The sequence below is a fragment of the Macrotis lagotis genome, chromosome 6 (genome assembly GCF_037893015.1).
Source record: "Macrotis lagotis isolate mMagLag1 chromosome 6, bilby.v1.9.chrom.fasta, whole genome shotgun sequence".
In the NCBI taxonomy this organism is placed as follows: domain Eukaryota; kingdom Metazoa; phylum Chordata; class Mammalia; order Peramelemorphia; family Peramelidae; genus Macrotis; species Macrotis lagotis.
The window spans coordinates 65,235,461-65,250,618 of NC_133663.1; the positions used below are offsets into that span (position 1 = coordinate 65,235,461).

Here is a 15,158-nt window from a genome sequence, read left to right on the forward strand (position 1 = left end):
GTGGCAGTAAACATGAGCACATTATTAAAACATGAAATATTCTCACACATATATTTTAATGTTGCATATGTATGTATATACATTGTAGTTGCATGTTGCATTGTAGATATAGGTGCATAGACTATAAGATAGACTATATATTATCTGTATACCCATGTATGTGTTCAACTATATGCATATATGCATGCATCATGAATATCCGCAACCTACAATATATTATGCTTATATAGTGTGTACACATATGAATTTACAAATATCAAAATTGATATGCATACATATATGCACATCTATCCATATATATACAATACTTGCACTCTCACTATAGATGTGTGTGTGTTTGCATGCTCACTATATATATAATGTATATATGACTAATTAGTTCTTTTTCTGGCTATATATAATACACACGCACACAAACACATATATTCATCTACCCATATTGACTGGATTTTGTTTATTGTCCTTTGTTCTTTATTTTTTTTTTTTGCAATATAAGGGGATTAAGTAACTTGTTCAAGGTCATACAGCTAAGGAAGTATTCATTTGAACTCAGATCTTCCTGACACTGAGGCCAGTGCTCTATCTACTGTGCCACCTTGCTGCCCTATCCTTCAATCTTGAAGAAGACTACAATGACACTTCAAATTATCCAGCACTCACTTAACATATAGCAGGTACTCAATAAATATTTATTGATTTATTTATTGATTGATTGATAGGTAAACCCATTCATGGAAAAATCCCTTCCATTGGTTCAGACCACAACAATCCATCCAGTATATGCTCTTCTTGCCTATGTTCTCCCATTTATCTTCTACTCAACATGATCCTTGAAGTATCTTTTAATTTTTTTTGTATGATTTTCAATGCAATACTCAGACTCTCCATCTTTGAGCTCATTACCCTTCTTCTTGAGTGATATATATCTTAGGATATATAGTCATGTGGAAACGCAGAGCCTGCCCTTTATTCCTCAAGGTCATTTTCACTGCTCTAGGACTCAGTTTCCTCAACTGCATAATAAAATTGGAATAGATAATTTATAAAATACTTTCTATTTCTAACATTCTATCATCCTATAATGGGAGTGCCATGATTATTATTCCATTTTATACATAAGGAAACAGGTTCTGCCAAAGAGAAATGATTGGTCTGTTATGACAGCTAATAAGTTTAGAAACAGGACCTATTTTCAGACTAGGTTGTGGATAGTATATGGTACTTTTTTTTTTCAATTTGAATGGACATTTATGAGACTGTAAGACTGAATATAGATCTGATGCAAAAATGAGAGATCAATATATTGACTCATGCTGAAATAAATGAAACTTCCAAGATTGATAACTTCAAGCTACCTAGAATGCTGTAAATGGAAAATCTGTCAGTAATAAGAGATGAGGAAAATCATATTAAGCAGATAAAGTGTTACTTTAGCAAATGGAGCATCTTCATTGTGCCTGACTCTGAAAGCAAATATTCTTGTCATGAAAAAAACATCAAGCACAATGGATACAGAGTAACTGTCAGTAAAATGCAGTAATACTATTATGAACTGATAGACTTTCACCCAGAGCTTCTCTTGCCAGGAAGGATAAAGCACTGGTTGGCCATTATGACAATGATGAACGAATGCTGTGTCTCAATTGTGGAATCCACAAATGAGGGTTATGGCCTTCCGTTCTGCCTAAGACACAGTCACTTAGCATCTGTACGAAAAGACACAGCCATATAACATACATCCTATAGGTTACAAACAGTCTCACATTGATGCTGCCTTCAGATCACACTCCTCTTCTCCTTTCCTACCACTCTACTGAGTCCCCACTCCTTACCCTTTGTCTTCATCTTCATTCTCTTCTTATAACATGCACTTCTAGAACCATAACTAGAACAGGGCAAATGAGTTGTATCCCATACCACTAAGTTTTAAAAGATATTTGTAATATTTAGAATCCCTTCAGCATTGAGCTTAGAGATGTGTTAGCAAAAAAAAAAGATTAAAATGGGAAGTTAGCAGTTGAAATTTTTGTATTATCTTCTCATTCTCTAAAAATTCCATTTCTGTGAATTTGGCCCTGGCCTGGTCCTCTGCTGATCTCCCCACCCAGTCTTCACCAGCCCCTCCCCAAATCACTTCATGGTCTGGTGGAGTCATTTCTAGTTGCTCCCACCTCCTAACACTAATGAATTTATTTAAAATATTGTTTAGTCACTATGTATTTCCTGCCACAAATGCATTTAGTGAAGTTTGCCCCATGTACCCAAATTCCTAGCTAAAGAATTCATTGACTCATTCCTCCTGGGTTTCTTCTTCTCTAGAGGCTTGATGAAAGCTTAATTAGAGGTGCTGAATATTTGGATGAATTATTGCTAACTCTAAAAACAGAGATACTGAGTCCAGATCTTGACTCTCCTACCTTACTACCTATATGACTATGCATATCCTTTCTGGAACTCAGTTTCTCTATTTGTAAAATGAGGGAGCCTAGAGCTAAATCGATATTCTTATATTTACTTTTATAATCCCCATCTACAGTCCCACTTGAAGATGAGTCAAAATTTGGTCAAGTAAGGCTAACCACCAAGCTCTGAATTTACTGTTCAAAATATTTATCGGAACCATGTTGCTTTTTAGTCAAAGGACATCCATTTCCCTGTTGCTTTCATTCTCACCTTCAGTTTGCTAGTCAGTCAACAAGTGTTCATTCAATATTTATAATGCTCTAAGCACTTTTATAAATACTATGGATACAAAGAAAGGCAAAAATGGTCCCAGTCCTCAAAGAGTTTATATTTCAGTGTGGGACAATATGAAAATAATAAAGTACATATAAGATACATGCATCATAGTTGGAAGATATCTGAGAAGGAAACGTGCTCATGGTTCAGGTGACTATAAAAAGTCTGCTACAGAAAGATACAGAAAGAGGGAGAGGGAGAGGGAGAGAGAGAGAGAGAGAGGTATTTTAGATAAATTACTTTGTCAGCAGAAAGGATGATGATTTGGAGTGATTTGAAAGTGGTCAAGTGGTTGAAAGTCTAAATCCTCTGGTTCTCTCCACGTACTAGTATATTAATTTGCTTAGAAGAGATATTAGGTAATAGAAGATTGACCTTAGAGTAACTAGCTCTAGCACTTTAGAATAACTTCTCCTTTTGGAGTCTCAGTTTGCTCATATGTAATATTAGAGGGTTTGATTAAATTATCTTGTAGTTTTTATATAACTATAATTCAGCGGTTCTATCATGGACCTCATACTAGCAATGAGAGGAGACCAAGTAGACCAAGTGCAATTCTCATAGTCCAGCTCCTATAGATTTGTGATTTGTTTTTGTCAGTGCAGGTAGCATTCCCATTGGTGTCATTCAAAAACCGTGTATACTTTATTATCCTGTATGTTTATTGTCCATGTTTTTTTTTATCGTAAAACTTCTGGGGAGGAATTATCCAGTGTGTTGGTAACAATCATGGGATTATAGATTAATAGGATCAATAGAATAGAAACAGGAAAAATCTTAGAGAACAGGTGGTCCAATAGACTCATTGTAAAGATGAGAACTCTGAGGGCAAAGGAGATTCTGTGGTCTTGCCCCATGGTCTTACATCCTATTGGGAGCAGGATATAAACCCAGATGTTCCTAAGTACTAGTCCTGTGATCTAGTCATTCAAAAATATCAAACACGTGACCCATATAACCTATAATACTCTTGAGTTTCACCTGAGTCACATCAAAATGAAATTCTTCTCTGCTTCTAAGGAGTTGATATATTAATGAAAAGGAAATCTATAAATATATGTGTTTTTTTCTAAGTCAATGTGAAGCCCATAGGGATCCTTATGAATACTTTTATGGTCCTTGTTTCTATTTGAGTTAATACCACTTAACCACTATGCTCTCCATCTTCCTCTTGAATCTTTAGAGGACCACTCAAACTGCTTCTCATTGCTTGACAAACCTGCTTCAGTTTTTTAGCCACAGTAATATATATCCTGAATAATCTTTTTATAGCAATTTTCATGTGCAAATTGTCACTTATAATTTGTTTAGTCTTTTTTCAGTCACAGCATATACTTCATGGCTCCATTTGAAGTTCTCTTGGCAGAAATACTGGAGTAGTTTTCCATTTCCTTCTCCAGCTCATTTGACTGGTAAGGAAGCTGAGGCAAGTGGGGTGAAGTGACTTGCCTAGGGTCACACAGCTAGTAAGTGTCTAAGGCCAGATTTGAACTCATAAAGATGAGTCTTACTGACTCTAGACCCTGTTCTCTATCCACTTCACCATCTAACTGACTTTAGCCTTGACTCCAAAGGACTAATGATAGACTTCATAACTCTCATCTCAGCAGAGAGGTGCTAGGCTATGATGTAGGATGAGGCATTTGCCATGAGACACAGTCGTTAGTTTCTTTTGCTTAACTGTATTTATTTTAAGAGATGTTTCTACTGGAAGGTAGTTTTTGGAAATAAGATGAATGTTAAAAGAAAATCCATATAGAATTTTGAATAAAAGAAAATGTTAGGGGGAGCAGAGCCAAGGTAGCAGCAAGTGTAGGGACTCCCATGAGCTCTCCCAAAACCACTTCAAATACCTTTAAATAATGACTTTAGTCAAATTCTAGAGTGGCAGAACCCACAAAAAAGACTAAGTAAAATAGTTTTCCAGTGCAAGACAACTTGGAAGATCCATGAGAAGGGTCTGTTACATTGGGATTATAAAAAGGACCACAGTACAGCCTAAAACTGCCAGAGCAAAGCAGCTTCAGCCATCCAGGAAGAAATCAAGGGGCACCTGAGTCCCTGGGGGCACCTGGCTCAGTGTCCGTGGTGGCAGTTTCCAGACCTCTCAGCCCAGGGATTTGCCAAGGAGAATTTGGAAGTTCAGCAAGAAAACTCTGTCCCATTGCAGTGAGAGTGGAGCCCAGTTCAGCATAGGCCTCAGTCAAGACCTGACCCAAAGGGACCAGGAACAGGCCTAGGGTGTCACTCATCAGCTGCTTACAGAATGTTCAGCCCACTGTGGTAAGGGGGTCAGGGAGATTACAAGGGTCTCTTTGCTTTCTCTGAGACAAGACTCTGTTGCTTCACTCCTCATGGTTCCAGAATATAAAGGAGTGCTTGTGGTCATCTGCAGATCCGCAGAGAGTATTTATAAAACGTTGGAGGAATTAAGAACTTGCAGGTCCCTGAGGGATGTCCCTGAAAACAGCTGCAAAATCTTTATACAGTGTGTCCTTCACCCTGGAAGTGGAATCTCGCCCATTTAAAAAAGAGTTAAAGTCAAGTCAAAGACTGGGGAAAGGAACAAAGAACAGAAGGAAAAAATCCAACCATAGACAATTACTCTGATCCTATGGAGTATCTTAGAAGATAAAGTTAAAACTTCTGAATCCAAAGCCTCCAAGAAAAATATGAATTGGTCTCAGGCTAGGGAAGAGTTCAAAGAAGATTTCAAAAATCAAGTAAGGGAAGTGGAGGAAAAACTGGAAAGAGAACTGAGAGTGATATGAGAAAATCTTGAAAACCCAGTTGGTAACTTGGCGAAGGAGATTCACTAAAATACTGAAGAAAATAACATCATAAAAACCAGTTTGGATCAAATGAAAAAAACAATCAAAAGGTCAATGAGGAGAAGACTGCCTTAAAAAGAAGAATTGACCAGATGGAAAAAGAAATACAAAAGTTCTCTGAAGAAAATAATTCCTCAAAATGTAGAATTGAGCTAAGGGAAGCTAATGACTTTGTGAGAAATCAAGAAACAATAAAGCAAAACCAAAAGAATGAAAAATTAAAAGAAAATGTGAAATAATTCATTGGAAAAACAACTGACCTGAAAGTCATGAACTACCTGAAAGTCATATCCATAAAAACAGCCTAGGTGTCATTTTTTTCAAGAAAATTTCCAGGAAAATTGTCTTGATATACTAGAAGCAGAGGGTAAAATAGAAATTGAAAGCATCCATTGAGCACCTCCTAAAAGAGATCCCAAAATGAAAACTGCTAGGAATATAGCCAAATTTCAGAATTCCCAGGTCAAGGAGAAAATATTACTGGCAATCAGAAAGACAAAATTCAAATATCATGGAGCTACAGTCAGGATAAAACAGGATTTAGCAACTTCTACATAAAGGGATCATAGAGTTTAGAATATGCTACTCTAGAAGGCAAACGAGCTTGGATTATAACCAAGAATCAACTTCTCAAAAAAACTAAACATCCTCTTTCAGGGGAAAAAATAGAGATTCAGTGAAATAGGGGATTTTTTTAAACTTTCCTGATGAAGCTTCCAGAGCTAAACAGAAAGTTTGATCTTCAAGTACAGGACTCAAGTGAAGCACATACAGGATGGACAGAAAAGGCAAATAATAATGCACTTAATGATGTTGAACTCTTTGTATTCCTGCATGGGAAGATGATGCTGATAACTTCTTTGAATCTTCTCATTTATTAGGGCAGTTAGAAGGAACACATATAAACAAGGTACAGGAGAGAATTGAATTTGAAGATATTATATATTCAAAAGATGGAGTTAATGGGGGAGAAAGGGAGAAAAGAGGTAGAATAAGGTAAGTTATTTCACATAAAATAGACAAGAGAAAGCTTTTGCAATGAAATGGAAGAGGGGGAAGGTGAGAGGGAATGAGTGATCCTTCACTCTCATCCAAAGTGGCTCAGAGAGGACATAACATACATACCCATTTGAGTATAGAAATCTATCTTACCCTAAAGGAAAATAAGAGAGGAAAGGAATAGGAGAAAGGGGACAGGGGAAGAGGAGGAGGGGTATATGTGATAGAAGAGAGGGAAGATGGTGGGAGAGGGTAGTAAGATGCAATATACTATTGAGAGAGTGAAAGGAGAGAGAAAATATAAGAAAAATGGGGCAGGATGGAGGGAAATGCAGCTAGCAATTGCAACTATGGGGGAAAATATTGAAGCAATTTCTCTGATGGACTTCTGATAAATCATGCTATCCATCCCAAAGCCTGATGGTGTCTGAATAAAGAGTAAAGCATAAAATAAAACAAAGCAAAAGAAAAAACCCTAGTATTAATGAAACAGGATTTTATACTAACACACAACTGGTGATCATTGAAAACACAGCACCTTTTACAAATGTGATACAGTTTGGTCTCCTGCTCACCTCTAGGTCCACTGTCAATCCTTACACACACACACACACACACACACACACACACACATTCATACATACATATATGCACATAGACATGCATACATATATAGGCATTATAGACATTTGTGTATCTGAGATGAGTCTATGCAATATTTTCTACAATATACATCAGATATAAGCTATATAGTCATAGTATATGCATGTATGTAAATATACACACATCATATATCTTATATTATTCCATAATAAATATGTACACATGGTTAGTTTTTGTCCTTAACTATTGAAGTCTAAAATGACATCCTGAATGTAACTATGTCAGAGACAATTTATAATATGTCTGGCTTGTGGCTGATCACAGGTTGGGCTGAAATAGTCCATTGAACACTGTGGTAGTTACTCTAAACTTATGCTTCTAATGTTTCTTCTGAGAAGCATCAATTCTGCCTTGTTCATAGAGTCCACCATACTGGGTGGTTCTGTGCCAGGGTATCTATATGATAAGAGAGATCTTCAGAGTATTGCTGCATCACTTTTTCTGACCTTCCCCTTCCCCCCCAAGAGTACTTGCCTTGGGGGAATCTTTATAAAATAATGTTTTTGACAAGTGTACCTTTGACAACATGACCAGCTCAAGGTAGTTGTACCCTTGGTAGTGATATTTGAAGACTTGGCAGTTTAAAATTTGAGAAAGGACCTCAGTGTCTGCTATCTTCTCCTGCCAGTGATCTTCTGAATCTTTCTAAGATAATTTAAATGGAAGTGATTCAGATTCCTGACATGTTGCTGTTAAGTATATGTATACACTATACATTCCACAGTGCATATGAACATATTAATATACAATATGAAAACATAGTCTGAGTAGTATATGGTTTTCATATGCTTTGTTTTTTCCAAAAATATGGTTAGAATAATCACTTTCACCATACTAGATTTCACCAAGGATGGCTTTGCTAAGTTCTAGGTTTAGTAAAATTATTATACTGATATCCACAGATAGCAATCTTTAAATAACATCACTATCAAGACATAATACTTTTTGTTGCTGTTCTGACTTTTATACAAGTCTTCTATGAAGTTGTAGAACCCACCAGATGAAAAATTCTCCATGGTTAATTTCTTGTCAATATTTCAGTGATGCAATGATCAAAGCTAGTTTCATAATCACATCTACCAGGTGACTGATATGGTTTTATATCAGCATTTAATGCTTGGTCTGTGAAGAGACTTTAATCAAATATTTTGTTCTTGGAATCAAATGCTTAAAAAACAGCAATAACAGACAATAAACCTAGTGAGATCTTTTGTTTCCTTCACTGACAAGGAGTTGTAATATGTAGATCTTTGTTCTTTTATCTTCTTCATGGAAGGTCACACCTATTATATGTTTAAAGAACAATCTGATAAGTTGCACATCATGCCAAGCTCTCTGAAAGTTTGTTTTTTCGGATATTTTATAGTCTTTCATCATCTTCTTTCATGAAATTTTGTAACAGAGCTTGTATCCTAAATTTATGTTGCCCTTGGCTGCCACATCTGTTTGGCAAGGAGATTAAGAACACACTAAAAGAGGTGAGTGCTTTGCAGTCTTTGGCTTTTTCTTTCCTGGCCTTAGAGCCCCACTGACATTTTAAAATATCTCATAAAAATTCTCATAAGAATGAACTACTATATGCAAATATTCAAGTACAAAGCACATAAATTTCCTGTACCAAATACAAACAAAAATACAACCACATACACATATTCACACACACACATATTATGTAACTCCCATTGGCATTAGACTTATTAAATAAAGTCCATTACAGTTGAAGAAATGATGGGGCATTTTTAAAAGCTGAAGAAAAAAATTGGGATAATTTTCACAAGATGCTGTGGTAGGACTCCCATTTCACATATGAGATGGTTATTTTCAGAATGAATTAAAATATCCTATGTTTCTTTGATAGCTCACATTTGTCTCAGGGGATGAAGATGCTGCCCACATCACTGATGTTCCACATGATAATGAGAAAGGTCCTATCTGTATCTCAGGATCGAGGGAGGGGAAAGGGTGGCTATGAGACTTGAAGTGGCAGCGTGACTTGAAGTAATCTGATCCAGAGTACTAATGTTGAATTACGCAGTAGAAGTTTACCTTAATAGTTGACTAGAGCCCAGTGCTACCAGGGACTGACTAATACTGCTCTATTCTATCCATAGGTTATAGGCATTGCTGTTACTAGTTAGTCCTACCCAAAATACATGTCCAGTCTCTCAAGGGCAAGAGAACATGTAACACTCTGTATATTCTAGCATCATCAGAGTCACCTTTAGGTGTAGGATGTAGGGAGGCTTATCCTTGTCATCATCCTTAGCTTTCTGCATCCTGTCCTCTTTGCTGAAACTCTTCTCCCTTCTCATGTTGTCTTTCCCTGCTTTTGAAACCTGTTCAATACTTCAGGGTTTTTTTTCTTCTTTCCAATATGAATATTCCCTTCAGAGATACAGATCACAATCCATTCATACCTGCCCAACCCTGTTGTCCATGTCTGTTTAAATACTCTCTCATTTCTTACCCAGCTTTAATGACTGAATGGTGTTACCTCAGTCAAAGAGATTTAGGAAAGACCTTAGCTTAAAAAGTTCTCCCACTGCATCCAGGGCCATCTCCAGTTGTTCTCTTCTATATTTTGTCACTGAACTCAGATGACTCTGGAGGAGAGAGTGACTTTGCACAGCGGTCTCCCTTAAATCTAATTCAATTGCAAGCCATAACATTACCTCCCTAATGTCATGGTTCTCTTCAAGAAGGAAAGGCAAACAGCAACATGGAGTCTACCTAATGGATGTGGACTCTTAGGAAAGGATTAACACATTCAGATTAATATGCCAGTGATGGACAGAGCTTACTACAAACAACATCAACATGGCTAGCAAGTTTTGGGGAACCATCTTCCTAATGAATAAGAGCACTAATTAGCTCTTTACGATTTGAAAAACATTTGACACGTATTACCTTATTTAATCCTCACAACTCTGTGAACTAGAGTATATTATTATTTTTTACAAATGAAGAAAATGAGGCATAAAAAAGGTTAACGGACATGCCCAGGGTCACATAGCTAGTAAGTTTCTAAAGTCTCATTCTATCCTAGTTAGATCACACAATTATAGCAATATATGGTCAGCAATGTAGCTTTTATTTTATACTCATAGTCTGATAATCCCTAATACTCTTCTTGAGTTAGACCTCATAGATGCTTATTAACTACAAAAAAAGCGTCCATAGAGAATTGTTCCTTGAAGTTCTATCATAGAATAATGAAAAATGGTCGCCAAAGTGTCCTTGACCCTGAGGCCATCAAGTATAACACAAAGTTGACTTAGAATTCTGTCTAGTCTTCTCAAAGTCCATTTCAGGTTTGGAAAATAGCAATTGTCACAAGATTTTTCCTAGCACCTGACAGAAATCAAGCATAGGGCTGCGTTGTGTACACTCAACTGACTCCTTACAATAACCATGGAAAGAAGGTTCTTTTATTATCCCTTTACAATTGGGGAAACTGAGAAAGAGGGAGATTAAGTGACTTGCTCTGAATTAGAATAAGTGTGACTGTTTGATTTACCCAATAAAGGTGAAAAGTTATAGAGGATGTGATAATTACATAGTCTCTGAGACTGGATTTGAACTAAGGATTTGTCTCCAAGTCCGGCATTGCCCACAGCTTTCTTCAAGTACTTGGAAGTGTATCCTAAATTTAAAAGAAAAGAGAGACTATCCAATCTGATCTACTAATTTAATAGATTGGAAAACTGGCAACTAAGAAAGGTAAGTGATTTGCCCAAGACAATACAGATAGAAATTATCGGAAGCAAATTTGAACCCTAGTTCTTTAATTGAAGAGCTAGTGGCTTTTCCAGTTCCAAATTTGCATGCAATTACACATCCCCTATGAGTTTTCACTTTTACAATTAGTAAACAATCATTTATTGCTATATGCTAAACATTGAGACATAAAGAAAGACAAAAACAATCCCTGATTTAGGCTAATATTTTATTGGTGAGAAGATATTAAATCCTTCTCTCCCTCCCCACTATACATATATATATATATATATATATATATATATATATATATATATACACACACATATATATGTGTGTGTGTGTGCATTTATATATATAAATACATATATATGAGAGACAGATATAGAAAGATTGATAAAGATGAATCTAAATCAATCTATATGTTGCTACCTGCTTATCACTATCTATTGAGAGAATTGTCTAATGATGTATTAAATCTGACTAGTTGCTCATGAACTACAGCATTAGAAAGGACACCATCTCTATCTCTCAAGATCCCCTAGAATTCCAGGGAGGAATGTAGAAGCTGTGCTCTGGAGAACCAGCCTTGTTAGTGCCAGTTGGGTTTTGGGGGAGCAGTTCCTTAGCATACATTACCCTACATAATGACCAGGTGAAGGAGCTCATTAGAGAAAGAGATGGAGACATATAAATGCAAATATATAGCTATATGTGTATGTGTATAAATGTGTATTTCTTTCTTTTTTTCTTTCTTCTATTCTTCCTTTCTTTCTCCCTTTTCTTCCCTTCTTCCTTTCTTTCTTCTTTCCTTTCTCTCTTTCTTTCCTTCCTTTAGTCAGGATGGATATTTTATTTCAACAAACATCTTTAGTTCTATTTAAAAAACACAATCCAAAATTTAATCAGTTATCTCACCCTATTTAGGAGCCAAGTTCCCTACCTAGAATTCAACAGTTGTTTGTGAGAAGCCACTAGGGATTTTTTGTTGACCCCAAAAGATATGGAAGCTACATTTCCCAAGTTTTATTAAGAAAATAAAATCCAATGTATTCGGAAGTAATGGCTGGGACCCTAGAAAAGATAATCCTGAATTTGGAGCTGCTAGGGCTCCTAAAGTTACCTGGAAAGAGTAACCACCTGGTACCAGATAAAAAGGAAGATGGAATCCTTGAGGAAATCAATTCTAGAAGCCTAGAAACCATATTTAACTTGGTCTGCCAATGGCTGAGTTTGTTCTCTGACCAAGTATTCTTCATCTTTCACATTTGTTCATTAGCCTGGAATCATATATATGATTTGGTGTTTTTACCTCTGCTAGTCTATTGGCTGCTATTTTTTTCTTCTGTTAAGGACTAGGTCATCCACTTCTGGTTATAACCTTTGACCTGCACAAAGTTAATCTACCTTCCCTGGTTTCTCTTGCCCTGAACCACTTAAATACATCATCAATGAAAGAGGCATTCAGAGCAATCTCCTGGAGGGATCCAAGGCTGGATCAGATTCAGGGCAGTAGTCACTACTACTGTAATAATCCTGATAGTAAAGGTCAGTGGCATTAACTTCACAGAACTTCTTCCCAGGTTGGCAGAGTGGTTTGGGGGGGGGCAGTAAGGCAGAACCCTTGGGTGGGAGGAGGGAGGAGAGGAGAACCTTTCAGACTGTATCCAAGGATCTGTCTCTGGGGTGAACTTGCTGGAAGGAGTGGCCAAATCGTGGCAGTGGATACACTGCCAGGAAGGGTGGGACAGGAGACCTGTTCAGTTCTCCAACTAAGGCCTGCTCTTAGCTTGGTCTTGGGCAGCTCCACACAGAAAATTCTCTATCTTTCAAGGAATTCCTTCTCAAGGGAATGGCAGGAACTCTTGTCTGTTGGATTACCCTTCACTCTACTTATTTATTTATTTTTAATTCTAGCTTCCTAAATTTATAAAATTCCCACAGGGCATGACCAATTCCTTCAATCCATCTGAATAGATCTCCTGTTGCATGCACCTAGTTCTTACCTCTGATTGACTGATTCCTTTGAAATGTGTTTAAATAGAGGTATCAGAGCTAAATGAGCCAAGGTGATTGATTGCTTGCTTGATTGATTGATTGACTCATTCCACCCTCAATCTGACTCACTCATTCCTTTCTCCTTACCACCCTGGCTGTTATTGTGACAGCTCCTTGAAAAATACTCTTTCTTAAAAAGCAACAGGGATCCTCAGAAATGATCTCTCTATAAGGTTATCCTCTTCTTTTCTCTAAGGCAGTGGTTTTTTTAACTACCTATCTCACCATTGAGCTTACCATCTTTTTTCCTGTGGCCATGGGTTAAAGTGGTTCCCTTTCCTTCCCATTCCCAGCCATGCCTCGCATCAATAAGCAAGGGTGGAATATTGTCCCTCCCACCCTTTGGAGAAGGAGAATTCATTTTCTAAGAAAAATACAGAGTCAAAAAAAATGATTTCAACATTGAAAGAAACACAGATCATAGCATGCATTTGCAAAAGCCTTTGTGAACCACTACAGTGGAGAATGGCTTGTGTAATTGTATTTGGGGACCGATCTTGTAGTAAGAGATTTATAGTTTTTTTACTTGTAAAAACCTATTTCTTTCTATTTTAAAATATAGACTCTCAGCAAGTGTCACCCTGAAGAATTGGGCCCGGCAGAATATTTTGTTACATTTTAGAAGGAAAAAAATGCGGCAGGCTGTTACACTATTAAGGCACACCAATGGAGCTGCCACTCTCCACCTCATTATTCAAGCCTCTCTTTAGTTCAATTATACACCTCTCCAGCTAAGGAAGATAGATGAAGGTCATTTGGGAGCTGTAAACCACAATGCCTTGAATGCAGAACTCTGTTCTTAAACTGATTTACACCTTGTTCGCCACTGTTCTACAGCAGGGGCTTCGACTGAAAGGCAGGGACCATGATTGAAAAGCCCTTTTCCTGGTCGTAGCCTTCTTGCATCCGGTGCTGGCAATTATTATCTTGATTAAATGGCTGGAGACAATGAAGGCCTCCTTCATTATCTGGGTGGCAACTAGAAAACAAGACTGTAATCCCTCCCAGTGTGCCCCTCACCACCCCCCAACAACAACAACAAAAAAGAGAAAAAATGGGGGAAGGGTATCAGTGGTTGGTCAGACTACACTTCAGGGAGACTCAGAGACATTTACATCTCCTATAAGTTAAACCTTGATTTTGTAGATGGGTCTGGGGGAGGAGGATTCAGGGGAAATGAAAGAAGCAATTTGCTTTGCCAGAATAGACAAAGCCCTGGCATGCTGTTCAGATTTAACTCACATATATCTCACAGTGTGAAGGATGTAATGTGGGCTAAAGAAAGTTAATTAAACAATGCAAATCCATAGGAAAATTCTCACTCAAGAAAATAAAGATCTATGTTTTTTTCTAATTGAAATAGCTTATTTTGTTAGCCTTCGGCTCTTTGGGCTTCAAGTTATATAACTTTATGCCAAACTCATGAAGATTTTCCCAATTTGGGTTTCTTTCAGTCCTTTGGAGTTATTTCAGAAAGTTGTCACTGTGAGCTAACAGCAAATTATGAAAAATACAAGCAATGAAAGAAACCCTGGGGCTGGGGCAATGGGTAAGATTTCATAAAATCATATATTTATAGCTGTAAGGAGCTATAAGGCCTCATTCTACAGATGAAAAACTGAGACTGAATTTAAATGACTTGCCCAGAGTGACAAAGCCAGTGGTATTGGGGGGGGGGGGGGGGAGTTAAATGGTATTTTAATTTTTTTTCTTTTTGTAAGACAATTGGGTTAAGTGATTTGCCCAAGGTCACACAGCTAAATCAGAATTAGGTATCTAAGGTGAAATTTGAACTCAGGTCCTCTTGACTCCAGGTCAGTACACTATCCACTGCACCACCTAGTTTCCCCTAAATAGTATTTTATCTTTGCCCAATTACATGTCTAGACAATTTTCGGCATTCCTTTTTACAAGATTTTATGTTCCAAATTCTTCCCTCTTTCCCCTCTACTCTTCATGAATGTTAGATAATTCAGTATAAGTTATGCATATGTTATCATGTATACCATATTTCCATATTAGTCACAATTGTAAAAGAAGAAACAGAGCAAAAGGGGAAAAAGCCATGAAAAAGAATAAAGTGAAAAGAGTTTCCTTTGTACTTGTCTCAGATCTTTGTGTTGCTGAGAACTGCAACATTTATAGTTGATC

The 15,158-nt window shown here is 37.1% G+C and overlaps 1 long non-coding RNA gene across 1 annotated transcript in view; it reads left to right on the top strand.

The window, feature by feature from the left end:
* LOC141491673 (uncharacterized) overlaps window positions 1–13,919 on the top strand; it is a 30,924-nt gene extending 17,005 nt beyond the window's left edge. Inside the window, exon 4 of the long non-coding RNA XR_012469698.1 lies at window positions 13,570–13,919. This is a non-coding gene — a long non-coding RNA (uncharacterized LOC141491673). The remainder of the gene's footprint in view (window positions 1–13,569) is intronic.
* The last annotated feature ends 1,239 nt before the right edge of the window (window positions 13,920–15,158 follow it).